At 40.6% G+C, this 19,965-nt stretch overlaps 1 protein-coding gene and 1 long non-coding RNA gene across 2 annotated transcripts in view; both read left to right on the top strand.

Annotated features, from left to right (window-relative positions):
* LOC124272737 (solute carrier family 4 member 11-like) overlaps positions 1-19,965 on the top strand; it is a 90,084-nt gene that overhangs the window by 18,458 nt on the left and 51,661 nt on the right.
* LOC124272741 lies at positions 1,273-4,758 on the top strand. The gene is made up of 3 exons (XR_006897414.1): positions 1,273-1,283; positions 1,730-1,737; positions 4,653-4,758. It is a non-coding gene; the product is annotated as an uncharacterized LOC124272741 (long non-coding RNA).

Genomic DNA, 19,965 nt, shown 5'->3' with positions numbered 1-19,965 from the left:
ATATATTGCAATATATATCGCAATACATGCTTTCGCATCGCAATATATCGCAATATGAAAATTCTCTGCAATACCCACCCCTAGTACAAAATGACATCATGTTCCTTCAAGCAATATCAGTGAACAAACAGGCTATAAACTTGGTTAATGAAAAATTGATATTTTGAGAGAAATATCACTATACATGATGATTCACCTTTAACTTATTATACTTTCTTAAAATTCATTATTATAATATGAGCTTAGGCCAGACCAATTTTATTTCTTGTTTTATGGATCCACCTGCCGGTTTTTTTCAAGAATAAGAAAAGAAAAAAAATTAATTTTCCCCGCTCAAAAAATAAAATCTTAATGTTTTTATTGGCCAAAAATGTAAATATACAAGAAAGTTTGTATTTGGATTGTTTTTTGCCCCATATAAACTTCATAAATTGCCAGAAGTAAAACACTTTGAGTATTTAGAAGGAATATTACTTTGACTGGTGATTTTATTTTTATTTTTTTTCCCTCCTGCCTTTAGGTTTTCTGAGGACAAAAATCCGTAAAACAAGAAATAAAATTGGTCTGGCCTTATAGAAAAAACAGCCGCTGTGAATGGATTATAGTTTATTTGTTTTTTGTCCATTGTAATTCCTGCATTCCGATTTGCTGAATTGTTATGTGGTGTTGCATTCTTTTGAATGTACAAACTTATGTCACGCCCACTGAAATAGATTTTTTTTCACAGCTATGTATCCTCAAGTTGTGGATTTTGTTGTTTTCTCGCTGATATGCCAATAACACCATCTTGCTTAGATAACTTCTGATCATCAAAATATATATGGTATTGCGAGTATTCCCGAAAAAACATGGATGTCCGAAAATGTATGCAACAGAATGTCCGGGAATCTCAGGTACAGTGGGTGGGATTCCCTTCCTGCTCACCCAGTGTGCCAAATAGTTTCCAAATTTTGCTAGCTAGTCAGGCTAGCTATGCATGAAAGTTACTAGCCCACAAAATAATTCCCTAGCCCAAAATTTGAATGTAGAGTTTCATCATTAAGCTGCTAATATGATTTAAACATTTATCAGGCCATAATCTTGCATGATTCAAAAGTGCATGTAACTTAACAAGTCCGAGAGCATGATATATTTACAAAATGGCCCCATGAAAATTCACAAGCCAGTCTAGCCAGTTACTGTGGAGATTTACAGGCCCGGGTGGATTTTTACTAGCCACGGGCTAGCAGGCCAGTGGCTATAAATTCGCACACTGTGCCCACCTCATCATTGTGTAACATTTTGTCAGTTACTGACGATGTCATTTGAAACACCCGCCTTCTCCCTCAGACGATTTGGTTTATGTTCATGTTCATAACGATCTTTTGTCGCTTGCTTTGATTGGCAGGCCCTAAGAACTTTGTTTCAGTGCTACTCTCTGTTGATTGGCTACTGACTTGACAGTTTGTCAATTCTTGTACATAAATTTATTATCTGATATAAGGTTTGGCTGTGTATATTTTACGGTTCATTGAGGTATGAATAAAAATAACAATGCACTTACTTTTGTATGCACCATTTGTTGAAAATGCACAGCAAATCCGTAAATGAATGATTCCAATGAAAAGGACGTGCTAGAACCTCAATTGGTCATTTTGTTGTGACAAGTTTTCTCAGTATAGTGCTTTTCTGATGAGCCTACAGAACTAGGGAGGTTCAAGTCTGGCTTGTTACAATGATAAAATACAAGTTTTGTTGGTTTCATGGCAATATTTTAGTACCATCACAGAAAGGACAACAATATGCTGATATGAAACCTGGCTCATTTAACCACTCACCACCTTCTTAAGTGTGGGTTGTGATTGTATAACAGTCAAGTGCCACCCCACTCAACGCTAGTAGTAGATGCAAACACACACATGCACTGAACAGCACTCACCTTTGTACCATGCCTACGTACATGCGTTATGCACATGATAAATCTCATCATTATAAAAGTGCATTTATCTTGAACGCGAACTGAATGTTGGGGCGACAGTACAGTTCAAGTCAGTGCTGACGGGTACACATGTGCCCAAATCTCAGCACTGAAGGACTTTGTTACTCAAAGGCTTGGGCTGTCAACAATCCCAGTTATTTGTCCAATATATATCAGTGATAGTTCCAGTGCTGGCTGCTGATTTGTACTTGATTGCTTTCTTCATGTCACTGACACAGGGCAAACATCAAACAGTTGATGACGTAAATGAGGTATTGAAATATGACTGGACAGATATCACAGCTGTCTTGACTTAGGTAAATGTTATACCTCTCCATACTTCCTGATCCACATCTGACCTGAAATGATTGTCCCAGAATATTACTGAAGGCAGCATCAAACTCTTCTCCCTCACTCACTTGTTATTGCCATGCTTGTATCAAACTGGGTTAATGAATGGCAAGGGAGATGACTCTAACCACATCTTTTAATGACATGGCTTAACTGTATGATTTGTCTACAACATTGCAAAGAAAATTGGGTTACATGGATCCTCAGTAAACAAGTATGGTTGGTGTTTCGACTTTATGCTCTCAGTAGAGAAGTATTTGAGGACTTAAAACCTGCTTTTCCTGATATGCTGCCTTTTCTGAAGGGAAACTGTGCAATCAAAAACACACCCAGTGTAATTATTAGGTTTTGATTGCCAACAACACAGTTATCCATTCCTGAACAGAATGGAAAACCTGCTTTCATGCTCATTTTTGCAGAAGTATGCATTAAGCCTTTAAACTCAAGACACAAAACTAACCCAATACATAAATAGCCACAGTTTACTATTTAGAGTTACCTCCCTTAGACATGCCAGAATCCCATATAATGATTGTGGGTTTCGATCCCAGTTAGCTCTGATGGTGTTTTAGGGTTGCAGGCTGACTATGTTATAAATGGTGAAATATGATGCAAAGACAGTGGAATTTTGTGTGAGTTATATATGATCTTGAGCAGGACTTTGACCAGGAAAGTGTTTGTCTCAAGCAATCAGGTCTCAAGAGTCAGCTGATATCAGGTGGGACGAGGTGGTATTTTTCCAACATGGTTGGAAATAACCAGTAATTGGTTTACTGACCCATGGCTGCCCAGACCAATGACCTATCTCCCACAGTTCCCATCGTTTAGTTACAGTGATTGATATCAGGGTAAATATTCACAAACAGCTGACCATCAGCTGGGGGTCTTCCCCTTCAGACATGACCACGATGACAAACAAGCAAAGTAGAACATTATGGCAGATCTATCCCAATTCACTTAATGTTGTTATCATTCTTTACCAATATTGAATTTATTACTTCTTCTTCCCTAATTAGGGGTGGTGGGGTAGCCTAGTGGTTAAAGGGTTTGCTCGTCACACCGAAGGCGAGGGTTCGATTTCCCACATGGGTGCAATGTGTGAAGCCCATTTCTGGTGTCCCCCGCTCATTGCAGCGCAAAACCCAATTCTCTCTCTCTCTCTCTCACTCACTCACTCACTCACTCACTCACTCACTCACTCCTCACTCACTCTTCCCTAGTTAATTGTGCAGTCAATTGTGACAGTTATGTCACACAACACAGTGAGTCTGTCCAAGAATATATCCCGGTATCACAGGTCAATATCGGGCCATAGGTCTAAATGTTGGTAATAGTTCACAAATTAATCATGTTCCAGTTAAATTTACTACGATTTATGCTGATGTTTTTCAGTGAGTGAGTGAGTGAGTTTAGTTTTACGCTGCACTCAGCAATATTCCAGCTATATGACTGCGGTCTGTATATACACTCGAATCAGGACCAGACAATCCAGTGATAAACAGCATGAGCATCAATCTATGCAACTGAGAGGATATGATGACATGTGTCAACCAAGTCAGCAAGCCTGACCTCCCAATCCCAATAGTTGCCTCATATGACAAGCATGGGTTACTGAAGATCAATTCTAACCCTGATCTTCAATTGAGAAATTGTTCAATTTCATATATTACTTTAATTGAGAAATTACAATAGAGAAACAAATTAGACAAATCTGTCATTGACATTTAGTAGTATATACTGAAATCTTTAACAGGATTTAATCTGTGGTATAAACTGTTTCCATGCGAATGAGGTTTGAGTGTACACCTCAGTAGTCTGGAGTTGGTGTTGCTGTTGTTGACAGGTGCTCTCTGAAATAACAAACACATTGTTTACATCCATATCCATCTCTGTGGTGTCATTATCTCCCAGTCAGAGACACAACAAAGAAAGAACCTGCCAACCTAATCCTTGGAAGTTTATGATTATATGGGTGTTTTTAAATAACTTTTGTCTGAATCAGTCAGGGATGGATTGCCAGGTCACACTTACGTGAGTCAGCCCTACACAGTACATTGTCATTAGTTCATGATATAAAGAATAACTGCAGGCTGTAACAGGTCTCTGATGTGCAAAGGTTGTCATGAGAGCCGACTACTTGTGTATCATATGGGAGCAGTGACGTTGCTTATTGTGGGGTGGTTCGTAGGGATGCCACGATACATCGATGCATCAATACTTTTTCTAAGACGATACAATTATCGATACATTCAAAACTGTTTCGATATTTAGTTTTGAAAGTGTATTGTTTACATTTTGCAATTGTATCATTTTTTTGGGTGTTATGAGAGTTACAAATAATTAGTTTTCATGCACAAAGCTTGGAAATTAGAACTTTTTAATCTCTGAGAATAAAAAATGTTGATCTTTTCATGGACAATTATAAAATATGAAATATTAATGCTAAAAATGCAATAACGCCGCGAAAATAGGTATCCCAGTTTTGTCTTTTTATCCCCAAAATCAGTAGTTTCCAGAGGATGTGATTTAGCGAGATATTGCTGACAGTGGCATAAAACTACATTCACTCTCCTACTAGCAGTAAACTAATATGTTCATACCAGATTAGAAATCATCCCAGTATCAGTGCATGAAATAAGCCAAAAATCCAGCCAGACATCGGGGCTGGTAACTACCAAATGTTACCAGACAAAACTTAGATTTAACCAGACCAGACAATCTAAAGAAAATAACTCAATTTTTAGTTATTGTTTAGTCGCTGTTTAGTGATAATAATAATAATGGATATTTTTAGCGCACCATTTTCCACCCACATATAATATCAACCACCATGCATTCTGTCAGTATAACAACCCAGTCTCTTGTCCCTTGTCATTGTTTTGCTGGGACATTGATTGCTTCAACCCTGTACTCACAGTCTCTCCACTGTTTCCTGGTACAGGAAGCGCCAGTGTTCATTAAGTCCTCCACATTGACTTCAATGTATTCTGCATGTCAGCCAAAGACATGATGTACATTTACGGTCTACTTTTAGCATTTCATGTTTCATCCATTGAACTGCGCAGGGTTAGTATGTTGTTGCCTTTCCCTGCACTATTCTGTAGATAATGATGATACTATCTGTGAATCCAGTGACTGAAATCATGGACATCTGTCTATGCAATTGGGATACAATGCCATGCACGACCCAAGTCAGCTACCCGAGCCCGTCATACCAAAAGACGTTAAAATATGGTACTTGTTGGTCCCTGCCTGGCGCTCGGCATTAATGGGTACAACAAGGACTGGTTGGCTCGGAGTCAGTATAATGTGTCTGAGTGGGGTATTCATGCTTCACTGCGGCATGGTATCTCAGTGGGCTAGCACTTTAAAACAAGCTTCAGTCTGGGCTAGTACAAGCAGCCGCGCATACACATACACACGCATGCACGTTGTCATATGAGCGAAATATTCTCAAGCACGACGATAAACCCAATTTCACCTCACCTCACCAAGTCAGCTAGCCTATGTTCCCAATATCATTAGTAGCCTCTTACAAGTGTGGGTTGCTGAATTAACTTGAATTAACTGATTTCTACCTCATAACTAAGGTGTTGATATTATCCTTGGGAACAATGACATAAAGCAGCTGTGATGACAGCTTTGTGACTGTATTTCATGATTTGATGACAGCTTTGTGACTGTATTTCATGATTTGATGACAGCTTTGTGACTGTATTTCATGATTTGATGACAGCAGCTTTGTGACTGTATTTCATGATTTGATGACAGCTTTGTGACTGTATTTCATGATTTGATGACAGCTTTGTGACTGTATTTCATGATTTGATGACAGCTTTGTGACTGTATTTCATGATTTGATGACAGCAGCTTTGTGACTGTATTTCATGATTTGATGACAGCTTTGTGACTGTATTTCATGATTTGATGACAGCTTTGTGACTGTATTTCATGATTTGATGACAGCAGCTTTGTGACTGTATTTCATGATTTGATGACAGCTTTGTGACTGTATTTCATGATTTGATGACAGCTTTGTGACTGTATTTCATGATTTGATGACAGACAGTAAGGACAAATAATGGATGTTTGATATCTGAGACACAAGAAAGTGAGATGCACGATTTAGTCTCTTTTGTTCCTTCACAGTTTTTGCTTTTGCATGTTTTTCAACTTTGAAATCATAAATGTTTCTTATTGTGACTACAGACTTGACTTCCATCCTTTGTGTTTAACATGGTCATCACTAGGTCGGAATCCAAACTTAAACTCACACAACTGCTATATATAACACAGTGTTCAGGAGTGAATGAGTGAGTTTAGTTTACGCGGGCGCGGTGGGCGAGCTGGCTAAGGCGCCAGGCTAGTGATCCAGCGAGCTTGAGGTGTCGGGATCGAGCCCACCTCTGACCGGGTATAAAAACCTTGGAGTCAACTTTGTGTGCAGACTCTTTCAGTATTGTCACAACCCCTAGTGTACAGTACACAACCCTGTGCACTTAAAAGAACCCAGGAATCCGTTGGTATATGACCAGATGGTGGCCACGGTGACATGAATACGTGCAAACACCTAGTTGCGGGTACAGCAACGTGTAGTGAACTTAGACAAAATACTGTGACTATGTGTCCCAGTCCACCCAGCTGTGAATGGGTACCTCGTTAGGATGAGAAAGCCACAATAACTCGGTGTGCCTAGTGGCTGCAAGAGTTGTATACTCCCCAGGGAGTTGAGATTGATAATACGATGTGCCGTTGAGATTGACATCCAATGATCGAGGGAAAAAATACCAGCGCCTTGAGCATGCACTAGTTGCCTGGATGTGTGCGCTATATAAATATCCTATAATAATAATAATAGTTTTACACAGCTTTTAGTAATATTCCATCTACATTGAGGCCGGGGACACCAGAAATGGGCTTCACACATTGCACCCATGTGGGGAAGCGAACCCAGGTCTTCGGCATAATGAGCAAACACTTTAACCACAAGGCTAAACCACTAGGCTAACCCACCCCCCTGAATAGTGGTCAGGGGTTTCAAGGCACAGGAGAATTCCTTGTACAGTTATTAAATCTAGGGATCCACCGTGTCTGCAATTCACCAGGTTAGCATGTGGTTTGACTTCTTGGTTGGCATTCTTCATGTTCAGGACACTGCTGTTCACAATTACTCTGAACACTCAAAAATAGATCAGGATAAGATTCCCTACAAGTTTCATTTCACTACAGGTTTCTCCGAAGTATCAATAAAGCACTTGTTTATGATACTTAGGGCTGATGGAGGAGTCAGGCCATGATAGCCGCTGCCCAGAAATGGCTGCCTCCTGGTCATAGGGTGTCCGAGCCATGGTACCTGGAGGAACTGACTGTTAGAGCCAGGGTGGAGCCCACATTGTTGTCCCATGGCTGGATGGTTTGTTTATGTTGCTTATTAAACACTTCCATGTGTTGACCTCTCAATGACATGGTAATTGAAGGGTATGCTTCATGTGAAGGCCGGGTAAACAGGGGTCACTGGCCAGGGTAAGATAGAACCAGAAGGGCGGGGTATATACTAACAAACAAGGGGTGTTAGTTGGGCCAGGGTAAGATAGAACCAGAAGGGTGGGGTAAAACTAACAAACAAGGGGTGTTAGTTGGGCCAGGGTAAGATAGAACCAGAAGGGTGGGGTATATACTAACAAACAAGGGGTGTTAGTATGGGTAGGGTAAGATAGAACCGAAAAGGGTGGGGTATATACTAACAAACAAGGGGTGTTAGTAGGGCCAGGGTAAGATTGAACTGAAAGGCGGGGTATATACTAACAAACAAGGGGTGTTAGTATGGGTAGGGTAAGATAGAACCGAAAAGGGCGGGGTATATACTAACAAACAAGGGTACCAGGTGTTGAAAAAGCCATGGGTAGATACTAACAAACAAGGGGTGTTAGTATGGGTAGGGTAAGATAGAACCAGAAGGGCGGGTATATACTAACAAACAAGGGGTGTTAGTATGGGTAGGAGTAAGATAGAACTGAAAGGACAGGGTGCAAGGGTGTTATATACTAACAAACAAGGGGTGTTAGTATGGGTAGGGCAATTTTCGTAAGATAGAACTGAAAAGGTGCAGTGGGGTATATACTAACAAACAAGGGGTGTTAGTAGGGCCCAGGGTAAGATAGAACCATCAGAAGGGTGGGGTATATACTAACAAACAAGGGGTGTTAGTATGGGTTAGGACTGTTAGATAGAACTGAAAAGGCTGTATTATTTCTTTCCGAATTAGGGGTATATACTAACAAACAAGGGGGATGTTAGTAGGGCCAGGGCGAAGATAGAACCAGAAAGGGATGGGTGTATATAACAAACAAACAAAGGGTTTTAGCTTGAAAAGCGTAATGTTAGTACAAACAAGGGGTGTTAGTAGGGCCAGGGTAAGATAGAACCAGAAGGGCGGGGTATATACTAACAAACAAGGGGTGTTAGTATGGGTAGCGTAAGATAGAACCAGAAGGGCGGGGTATATACTAACAAACAAGGGGTGTTAGTATGGGTAGGCGTAAGATAGAACCAAAGGGCTGGGGTATATACTAACAAACAAGGGGTGTTAGTATGGGGCCAGGGTAAGATAGAACTGAAAAGGGTGGGGTATATACTAACAAACAAGGGGTGTTAGTATGGGTAGCGTAAGATAGAACCAGAAGGGCGGGGTATATACTAACAAACAAGGGGTGTTAGTAGGGTCAGGGTAAGATTGAACTGAAAGGGCGGGGTATATACTAACAAACAAGGGGTGTTAGTATGGGTAGCGTAAGAGAGAAAAGAAAAGGGTGGGGTATATACTAACAAACAAGGGGTGTTAGTATGGGCCAGGGTATAGATAGAACCAGAAAAGGGCGGGGGTATATACTAACAAACAAGGGGTGTTAGTAGGGCCAGGGTAAGATAGAACCAGAAGGGTGGGGTATAACAAACAAACAAGGGGTGTTAGTAGGGCCAGGGTAAGATAGAACCAGAAGGGTGGGGTATAACAAACAAACAAGGGGTGTTAGTAGGGGCCAGGGTAAGATAGAACCAGAAGGGTGGGGTATAACTAACAAACAAGGGGTGTTAGTAGGGGCCAGGGTAAGATAGAACTAAGACTGAAAAAGGAAGGTATATATACTAACAAACAAGGGGTGTTAGTATGGGTAGGGTAAGATAGAACCAGAAGGGTGGGGTATATACTAACAAACAAGGGGTGTTAGTAGGGCCAGGGTAAGATAGAACCAAAAGGGCGGGGTATATACTAACAAACAAGGGGTGTTAGTAGGGCCAGGGTAAGATAGAACCAGAAGGGCGGGGTATATACTAACAAACAAGGGGTGTTAGTAGGGCCAGGGTAAGATAGAACCAGAAGGGTGGGGTATATACTAACAAACAAGGGGTGTTAGTATGGGTAGCGTAAGATAGAACCAGAAGGGCGGGGTATATACTAACAAACAAGGGGTGTTAGTATGGGTAGCGTAAGATAGAACCAAAAGGGCGGGGTATATACTAACAAACAAGGGGGGGTTAGTAGGGCCAGGGTAAGATAGAACCAGAAGGGCGGGGTATATACTAACAAACAAGGGGTGTTAGTATGGGTAGCGTAAGATAGAACCGAAAAGGGCGGGGTATAACTAACAAACAAGGGGTGTTAGTAGGGCCAGGGTAAGATAGAACCAGAAGGGTGGGGTATATACTTACAAGCAAGGGGTGTTAGTATGGGAAGGGGAAGGACCAGGTTTGAGGTTGAAATGCTAGGGTGGGGTGAAAGTCGGGGTTTGAAGGCAGGGTCGAGGTTGAACTGGTAGAGTGTAAAGATGAACAGAGAGGGGTGTAGGGTGGGATGGCAGCAGGTAGCATGGTCGGACTGGTTGAGGCTTTTCAGACATGTCAGTATGAGAGATTCAGGGTCAGTGTAAATATAGCTAGCAGCCAGTGTTACACAAGCAGCAGCCATCACAACGGGTGCTGCAGGGGTGAAGGAGTGGCCTCCAGGCTGCAACCCGAGGAGGTGGTGCAGTCAGGCATGCTGCGCTGCGGTTCCTAGTTCATGGGTAACAGTACACTGGGGCGGAACACATTGTGTGTTCTGCTGGGTGTAAAAGACCATATAGCAGCATACAATACAATACACAAGTTATTACATAAAGATTATAGAAACCTATAGATATTGGAAGAGTCTTATCTTTGCCCATTTCCCTAAAAACAATGTATTACAGATGTGTTGTAAGTTATGTCATGCTATGGCGTCAAGTGTCAGGTCCCTGTATGACAGTGTATGATGATCTCATGTGCTATACCAGCTGTGCATACAGAACACATCTGATCATGACTGATAGAGGTGAGAAGAGATGTGTAAAGGATGATAGAGTTGAGAAGGGATGTGTAAAGGATGATAGAGGTGAGAAGGGATGTGTAAAGGATGGTAGAGTCGAAGGGGATGTGTAAAGGATGATAGAGGAAAAGGTGAAGGATGATAGAGTGAAGGGATGTGTAAAAAGGATGATAGAGGTGAGAAAGGATGTAAAAAAGATGGTAGAAGGATGGATAGAGGGATGATAGAGGTGAAAGAAAAGGATGGATGAAGGATGTGTAAAGGATGGTAGAGGTGAGAAGGGATGTAGTAAAAAAAGGATGGTAGAGGTGAAAAGGGATGTGTAAAAGGATGATAGAGGTGAAAAGGGATGTGTAAGGATGATAGAGGTGAAAAATGGATGTGTAAAAGGATGGTAGAGGTGAAAAGGGATGTGTAAGGATGATAGAGGTGAAAGAAAGGGATGATAAAAGGAAGAATGTGAAAGGATGGTAGAGGTGAAAAGGGATGTGTAAAGGATGATAGAGGTGAGAAGGGATGTAGAGGTGAAAAGGGATGGTATGGAGAGGTGAGAAGGATGTATAAGGATGGTAGAGGTGAGAAGGGATGTAAAGGATGATAGAGGTGAGAAGGGATGTGTAAAGGATGATAGAGGTGAGAAGGGAAAGGATGGTAGAGGTGTGTAAAGGATGATAGAGGTGAGAAGGGATGTGTAAAGGATGGTAGAGGTGACAAAGGGATGTGTAAGGATGATAGAGGTGAAAAGGGATGTATAAAAAGGATGATAGAGGGTGAGAAGGGATGTGTAAAGGATGGTAGAGGTGAAAAGGGATGTGTAAGGATGGTAGAAGTGAGAAGGAGATGAGTAAGGAATGTATGGATGGAGGAAGAAAGTAGAGGATGTGTAAAAGGATGGTAGAGGTGAAAAGGATGTGTAAAGGATGGTAGAGGTGAAAGGGATGTGTAAAAGGATGATAGAGGTGAAAAGAATGTGAAGAAAGGATGATAGAGGTGAAAAAGGATGATAGATGGTGAGGTGAAAAGGGATGTGTAAGGATGGAGAGAGAAAAGGGATGTGTAAAGGATGGTAGAGGTGAAAAGGGATGTGTAAAGGATGGTAGAGGTGAAAGGGATGTGTAAAGGATGATAGAGGTGAAAAGGGATGTGTAAAGGATGATAGAGGTGAAAAGGGATGTGTAAAGGATGATAGAGGTGAAAAGGGATGTGTAAAGGATGATAGAGGTGAAAAGGGATGTGTAAAGGATGATAGAGGTGAAAAGGGATGATAAAAGGATGATAGAGGTGAAAAAGGATTAAAGGATGATAGAGGTGAAAGGGATGTGTAAAGGATGATAGAGGAAAAGGATGTGTAAGGATGGTAGATGAACAGGATGAGCATCAGGATGATAGAGTGGGAACCGGGATGACATGATGACAGACCAAAAAGGGATGTGTAAAGGATGGTAGATCCCGCGATTGTAAAGGATGGTAGAGGTTGAAAAGGGATGTGTAAGGATGGTAGAGGTGAAAAGGGATGTGTAAACCTATGATAGGAGGTGAAAAGGGATGTGTAAAAAGGATGATAGAGGTGAGAAGGGATGTGTAAAGGATGATAGAGGTGAAAAGGGATGTGTAAAGGATGGTAGAGGTGAGAAGGGATGTGTAAAGGATGATAGAGGTGAAAAGGGATGTGTAAAGGATGGTAGAGGTGAAAAGGGATGTGTAAGGATGATAGAGGGAAAAAGGGATGTGTAAAAAGGATGATAGAGGTGAAAAGGGATGTGTAAAGGATGATAGAGGTGAGAAGGGATGTGTAAAGGATGATAGAGGTGAGAAGGGATGTGTAAAGGATGGTAGAGGTGAGAAGGGATGTGTAAAGGATGATAGAGGTGAGAAGGGATGTGTAAAGGATGATAGAGGTGAGAAGGGATGTCACAGTAAAGGATGATGAAGGCATTATTATTGTCTTTCATGTTTCCATCCCATCACCTAACAGTCACTGTGAGTTTCAATGATCCGCTGTCTGTGAGAAAGTCGGCTAGCACACACCTTTCTCAGTATTGTCTTTGGTGCGGAGATTTGGAATATGTCTGAATGAACAACAGTATGTGTTCAAGTGACTCAGAGTTTTTCGGAAAGTAATGTGCAGGCTCCTGAGAGCCCCTCTGAATAGACAAGCTCATTGAAAGGTAATTCTAATCGCTTCAGTAGCCACAGCTTGTCATTGGAGAACCACCACGTGGACGACTTCAGACACAGAATAAGAACGTAACAAAAGAAAATTCAAAGATTAAGTGAAGTTTATATTTTGTTGTAGAGAAAGTTTGTGACGGTTTTAGCGTGAAACAGAGTGTGATATCTACTTTGGTGAAGAATCATGTGATTTCTCCACTGATGACAGTGTGTTGTAGAACGTGGATGGTTGAAGCACAACATTGGTAGACTCATTACAGTAGGGTGTCAGTGAGGTGAGTTACTCCACACACTCTAGGCCTGCTGGTGATCCAGGCATGGGACATGGTCAACAGCTTGTGTATAGGAGATAATACATGTACCGTGGGTCTACTATCACAGCAGTGATAGACCAGCTGTAGCATGTCTATAGGTGATCCACACTTAACACTGGGGACATGGTCAACAGCTTGTGTATGGGAGATAGATAATACATGTACCGTGAGTCTACTATCACGGCAGTGATAGACCAGCTGTAGCATGTCTATAGGTGATCCACACTTAACACTGGGGACATGGTCAACAGCTTGTGTATGGGAGATAGATAATACATGTACCGTGAGTCTACTATCACGGCAGTGATAGACCAGCTGTAGCATGTCTATAGGTGATCCACACTTAACACTGGGGACATGGTCAACAGCTTGTGTATGGGAGATAGATAATACATGTACCGTGAGTCTACTATCACGGCAGTGATAGACCAGCTGTAGCATGTCTATAGGTGATCCACACTTAATACTGTTATGGCTGCTGAATAAGTGTCATGGTTGCTGAATAAGTGTCATTGTTGCTGAATATATTTTTAGGGTTGCTGAATATGTGTCATGGCTGCTGAATATGTGTCATGGCTGCTGAATATGTGTCATGGCTGCTGAATATGTGTCATGGTTGCTGAATATGTGTCATGGTTGCTGAATAAGTGTCATGGTTGCTGTATGCATGTCAATGAGTGAGTGAGTGAGTGAGTTTGCTTTTACGCCGCTTTTAGCAATATTCCAGCAATATCACGGCGGGGCACACCAGAAATGAGCTTCACACATGCATGTCAATGCTGTTGAATAGTTAAACTCTGTGTGTCAATGCTGTTGAATAATTATACCATGTGTCAATGCTGTTGAATAGTTATACCATGTGTCAATGCTGTTGAATAGTTATACCGTGTGTCAATGCTGTTGAATAGTTATACCGTGTGTCAATGCTGTTGAATAGTTATACCGTGTGTCAATGCTGTTGAATAGTTATACCGTGTGTCAATGCTGTTGAATGCTGTTGAATAGTTGTTAATAGTTATGTCAATGCTGTTGAATAGTTATACCGTGTGTCAATGCTGTTGAATAGTTATACCGTGTGTCAATGCTGTTGAATAGTTATACCGTGTGTCAATGCTGTTGAATAGTTATAACGTGTGTCAATGCTGTTGAATAGTTATACCTTGTGTCAATGCTGTTGAATAGTTATACCGTGTGTCAATGCTGTTGAATAGTTATTCCGTGTCAATGCTGTTGAATAGTTATACCGTGTGTCGATGCTGTTGAATAGTTATACCGTAGTTATACCGCATACTGTTGAATAGTTATACTGTCAATGCTGTTGAATAGTTATACCGTGTGTCAATGCTGTTGAATAGTTATGCTCAATGCTGTTGAATAGTTATACCTGTGTGTCAATGCTGTTGAATAGTTATACCGCGGTGTCAATGCTGTTGAATAGTTATACCGTGTGTCAATGCTGTTGAATAGTTATACCGTGTCAATGCTGTTGAATAGTTCAATGCTGTTGAATAGTTCTACCGTGTGTCAATGCTGTTGAATAGTTCTACCGTACAATGCTGTTGAATAGTTCTACCGTGTGTCAATGCTGTTGAATAGTTCTACCGTGTGTCAATGCTGTTGAATAGTTATACCTGTGTGTCAATGCTGTTGAATAGTTATACCGTGTGTCAATGCTGTTGAATAGTTATACCGTGTGTCAATGCTGTTGAATAGTTATACCGTGTGTCAATGCTGTTGAATAGTTATACCGTGTGTCAATGCTGTTGAATAGTTATACCGTATGTCAATGCTGTTGAATAGTTATACCGTGTGTCAATGCTGTTGAATAGTTATACCGTGTGTCAATGCTGTTGAATAGTTCTACCGTGTGTCAATGCTGTTGAATAGTTATACCGTGTGTCAATGCTGTTGAATAGTTATACCGTGTGTCAATGCTGTTGAATAGTTAATAGTTATCCGTGTGTGTCAATGCTGTTGAATAGTTATACCGTGTGTCAATGCTGTTGAATAGTTATACCGTGTGTCAATGCTGTTGAATAGATATACCGTGTGTCAATGCTGTTGAATAGTTATACCGTGTGTCAGTGTTTCTGCATTTGTTGAATTAAAAGCCATGCTGTCAGGGTTTGACTCTTCCGTTTCAAGATGTCAGATGCATATCTCCCCATTCTGATATGATTTTAAGGGCTCTTCCATGATTGCTATTCTGGATATATATGAAGAGGAACTTAGTTCATATGTTTATATGTTTCTAGTGTGTACAGTGACTCAGGTATCATTAAAAAAACAACTTAGCATTGGGACACCAGAAATGGGCTTTACATGTTGCACTCATATGGGGAATCGAATCGTTTGCCTCTATGTTTGATTTCCCAAATAATTCAAAAGTTGTTAGTATTGACTTACAGTAGTCATGCATGTGTGAAGTGCTGCATCTCCATAACGTTCAGGATGGTCAACAGTGAGGCTGGTAAATGTCCTATAATCATGTGTAGGTATGTTTTATTGTAATGTGTTGGGTGATTAAATGCAGTGTCAATGATTCTCTGAACATCAGCATTCAATCAAAAGGTAAACTGTATATTCAATATGTCACCAGATTACCTGTAGATATAACAACTTCAGGTAAATCTACCTGGATAGCCTTGCTCTGTATCGAAAACAGTGTATGTTTATCACCTTTACACAATTACAAAATTAAACATGAACATTTGGTGTGTTATCTCTGTTGAAAGTGCAAATTCTAAGAGATGCCCTGGAAGATATTAAAAGCATTTGAGAATAGGGAATTATTTTGGGCAGATTTTGTCATCAGTCATAATATTATGTCAGTTGTCACAGTACTCAAATATTTTAAGATGAACTGTTTGGTATGCTATATACAGAGGGATAATCTAGTAATCTTCATCTGTCTGTTATATCATGATTTGTCTGGATCAAGTCTCTAAAACAAATAGCTATTCCACCATTAAACTTCCACAAAGATCAGGTATTAACTGCCACCTGTTCATGTTCTAGAACCTTTAGGATTGTTATTTTGTCCACTGTTTCCATTGCAACAAGTTCAACTGTTACTCCATTCCTACTGCTGTCCTTATCCAGGCCATACCTCGGGAATGACTTTGCAGTTTGTTCATGAAACTCGGCACACACACAGATCAGGTTGTCAATAGATGGTTTTGTTATGTCCAGATTTTATTTATGTTTTTCATAGCAACAAGTTGAATCTTTTATTTAGCTCAACAATGGTAGAGAAAGGAATACTTTCCTATAAAAGTTCTGTGGTGGTTCTATCAGAGGCTGTTATTTGCATTTGAAACCTCTGGCTGAATAATCAGAATCTATTAAAATGCAGTGGGTGCTCAGTTGGTATAAATATGAGGTTGAAGGTTGCAGCTCAGGTATCACAAGCACAAGTTCTAACTACTGAAATGGCAACTTGTACAACACACCTTATATCAATCCCGTTTTTGCTGTTCAAAGAGACTTCAGCTGGTAAACAAAATGAGGAATGCTTGGAGCAGTGACTGAGTACTGTACAGACTTTTATGAAATAATATAAAATTATGTTATCAAACACAGAAGTACTCAAACATTATATATAATTTTGTACAGAGCAGCACTGAATCTGTTTTTGTCTGGTGCAATAAGGTTATTTATATTACCTAAGGTTGCGGGGCAGTGGGGTAGCCTAGTGGTTAAAGCTTTCACACGTCATGTCGAAGACCCGGGTTCGATTCCCCACATGGGTACAATGTGTTGAGCCCATTTCTGGTGTCCCCTGCCGTGTATTGCTGGAAAACTGCTAAAGCGGCGTAAAACTAAACTCGCTTACTCATTTACTCACTCACCTAAGGTTGCATTAGTGCAAGTAGGTTTCATTTCCTTAAATGGAGCCTGGATATATGTGATGACAGTCCAGTGCTTGACAGAAAGTATAGAGTTGTTGCCGTCATCTTTATTCTCTATTCTCCAGTGTGGACTCATTAGTTGCCAGTAATGACCTGACATCGCGACTCTGTCACGACGTTGTATATGTTCAAGTGTAATACAATAGTCATAATCTCTACACACGCTACACAGCTGTTGGACAGTGACAATGACTTCTATTGACAACGCTGACAATGGGAGTGACACAACATCCTGGTGATCCCAGACTAATGTTGTTATTGTTGTTGTTGACATATATGTGACTGTGACGTAATTAGCCACATCAATGTGACAGCAAAAGTGGAGTATTTCCTGCATTCCAACAACATTGTTAAACTGTGAATGAGGTAAATATAGACTACAAAAACTTTTACATAATCATAACAAATAGTCCGTTGTGCAATGATATGACTGTTTTATAGACATACATGTATGAATCACTATCTAACATTGATGGTAGAGTGAGCAAGTTAAGTTTCCAGCTATGTAGCGTTGGTCTGTAAATAATTGAGTCTGGACCAGACAATCCAGTGATCAACAGCATGAGCATCGATTTACAAGTAATGGTAGGTGTTCATCACAAGATGAGTATATACTTCCCAACGTGTTGCACCTGTGAAGGTGTTCATGATAAGATGAGCATATACTGCCCAACGTGTTGCACCTGTGAAGGTGTTCATGATAAGATGAGCATATACTGCCCAACGTGTTGCACCTGTGAAGGTGTTCATGATAAGATGAGCATATACTGCCCAACGTGTTGCACCTGTGAAGGTGTTCATGACAAGATGAGCATATACTGCCCAACGTGTTGCACCTGTGAAGGTGTTCATGACAAGATGAGCATATACTGCCCAACGTGTTGCACCTGTGAAGGTGTTCATGACAAGATGAGCATATACTGCCCAACGTGTTGCACCTGTGAAGGTGTTCATGACAAGATGAGCATATACTGCCCAACGTGTTGCACCTGTGAAGGTGTTCATGACAAGATGAGCATATACTGCCCAACGTGTTGCACCTGTGAAGGTGTTCATGACAAGATGAGCATATACTGCCCAACGTGTTGCATCTGTGAAGGTGTTCATGACAAGATGAGCATATACTGCCCAACGCGTGTTGCACCTGTGAAGGTGTTCATGACAAGATGAGCTATATACTGCCCAACGTGTTGCATCTGTGAAGGTGTTCATGACAAGATGAGCATATACTGCCCAACGTGTTGCACCTGTGAAGGTGTTCATGACAAGATGAGCATATACTGCCCAACGTGTTGCACCTGTGAAGGTGTTCATGACAAGATGAGCATATGAGCACCTGTCACAAACACATGCAAGGGCAAGTCAATTGATCACCTGAAAAACATATGACCATGTGATTGATGCATGAATTGTTACAAGTCAGCCATAAAACCTTTTGAAAGTTTCAGTAATGCTCTGAATGTTGTATTCCATAACAAACTAGATTTGTGCATGAGTGACTTTATTTCTGATATAAACCCCAGACTGTCCCATAATGAGTAACACTGACTGATTCATTATCAGGGGCATGCTTCATATATCATTAGCTGGGATTTAGTACATGATATAGTAGTCAGTATAATGTATTTAGAGCATAGAGAGCATTTTCAAAAGATACATTACATAACAATAATTTCTTAACCACAAAGAAATTGATACACACTGCTTATAACAGGAGAGTGGAACTTTGAGTAACTAGGTTAATTAGACTGTAGATGTGAACGGCTTGTTATCTCAGTGGGTTGAGTTACTGAGTGGTACCATATCAAAGTACATGGTCGTAGCAAGCACCAACCAGGAACTAACACTGAGATTCCACAAGTAAGTAGCCATTGTCAGACACTGGTGTACTCGAGAATCACTTTCACTTTTTCACATTTCAGTCAGTGGATATGTGACGAGCATGTCAGAGTTTTGTTGACTTCACTGTTATTTCAAGAAAGAATGAATTAATTACCACCTCTCCTTCAGTTATGTCTGGGGTGGTGGGGTAGCCCAGTGGTTAAGGCATTCTCTCGTCATGCCGAAGACCCAGGTTCAATTCCCCAAATAGGTACAATGTGTGAAGCCCAATTTTGGTGTCCCCATCATGATATTCCTGGAATATAATAGTGCTCAAAGCGTTGTAAAACTAAGCTCACTCACTCACTCAGTTTTCTGTCCAGTCTTGGCCTCTCTCATCTCTACATTCAGACAGGTGCTTGTGTGAAAACCATAATTTAACCCTGGAAATCCAGCCAAGGCTTATTATGGACGATTGACCACAGTTTCTGATAATTAGCATCATTGACCTCTTTGCTATTATCACTTCTGTTGTATTGCATGCTTCCATTGTAATTGTACTGCCAGTGAATTTATGATAGCTACTCATTTGTAGATCATTATATTTCATTAAATGTATAACATTTGTTTGTTATTTTTGGGGTTTCACACTCTATTCTTTAGTGTTTAAGTTTGTAGGTTAACTTATTATTTCAAATCAAGATGTAACAGAAATTAGGTTGAATATTGAACAACCAAGTGTAAGGTTACAGTATATAACAATGGTGTCATTTACAAAAGTTTTCCTATGAAGAAACTTTAGGAAAATACAGAATACATGACCATTTAGAGCTGATTTTATTGATTTGATAGCAACTTTCTCACAACCAGACCTCTCAGCATTTCTGTTGAAATACGCGGAAGTCCTCCCTGTGATCAGTGCCATGTTATCAGTCTGTCATTGTAATCCCATGGCTGCCAGCTTCCTGTTCTTTACATCCAGGTGAAGCAGATGTCTGTATTAGGGCTCCATGACTCTGTGACTGACACTGGCTCCATTCCTCTCCTTTATACCCACCCACAAAATTGCTTCTCACTTATATATCGCCAGAGCATGGC

This window comes from Haliotis rubra, unplaced genomic scaffold, assembly GCF_003918875.1.
Source record: "Haliotis rubra isolate DU_JTF1 unplaced genomic scaffold, ASM391887v1 Scf172, whole genome shotgun sequence".
NCBI classification, from domain to species: Eukaryota; Metazoa; Mollusca; class Gastropoda; order Lepetellida; family Haliotidae; genus Haliotis; species Haliotis rubra.
Note: the sequence above shows the minus strand (reverse complement) of the source record. Positions and strands in the feature narration are given on the sequence as shown.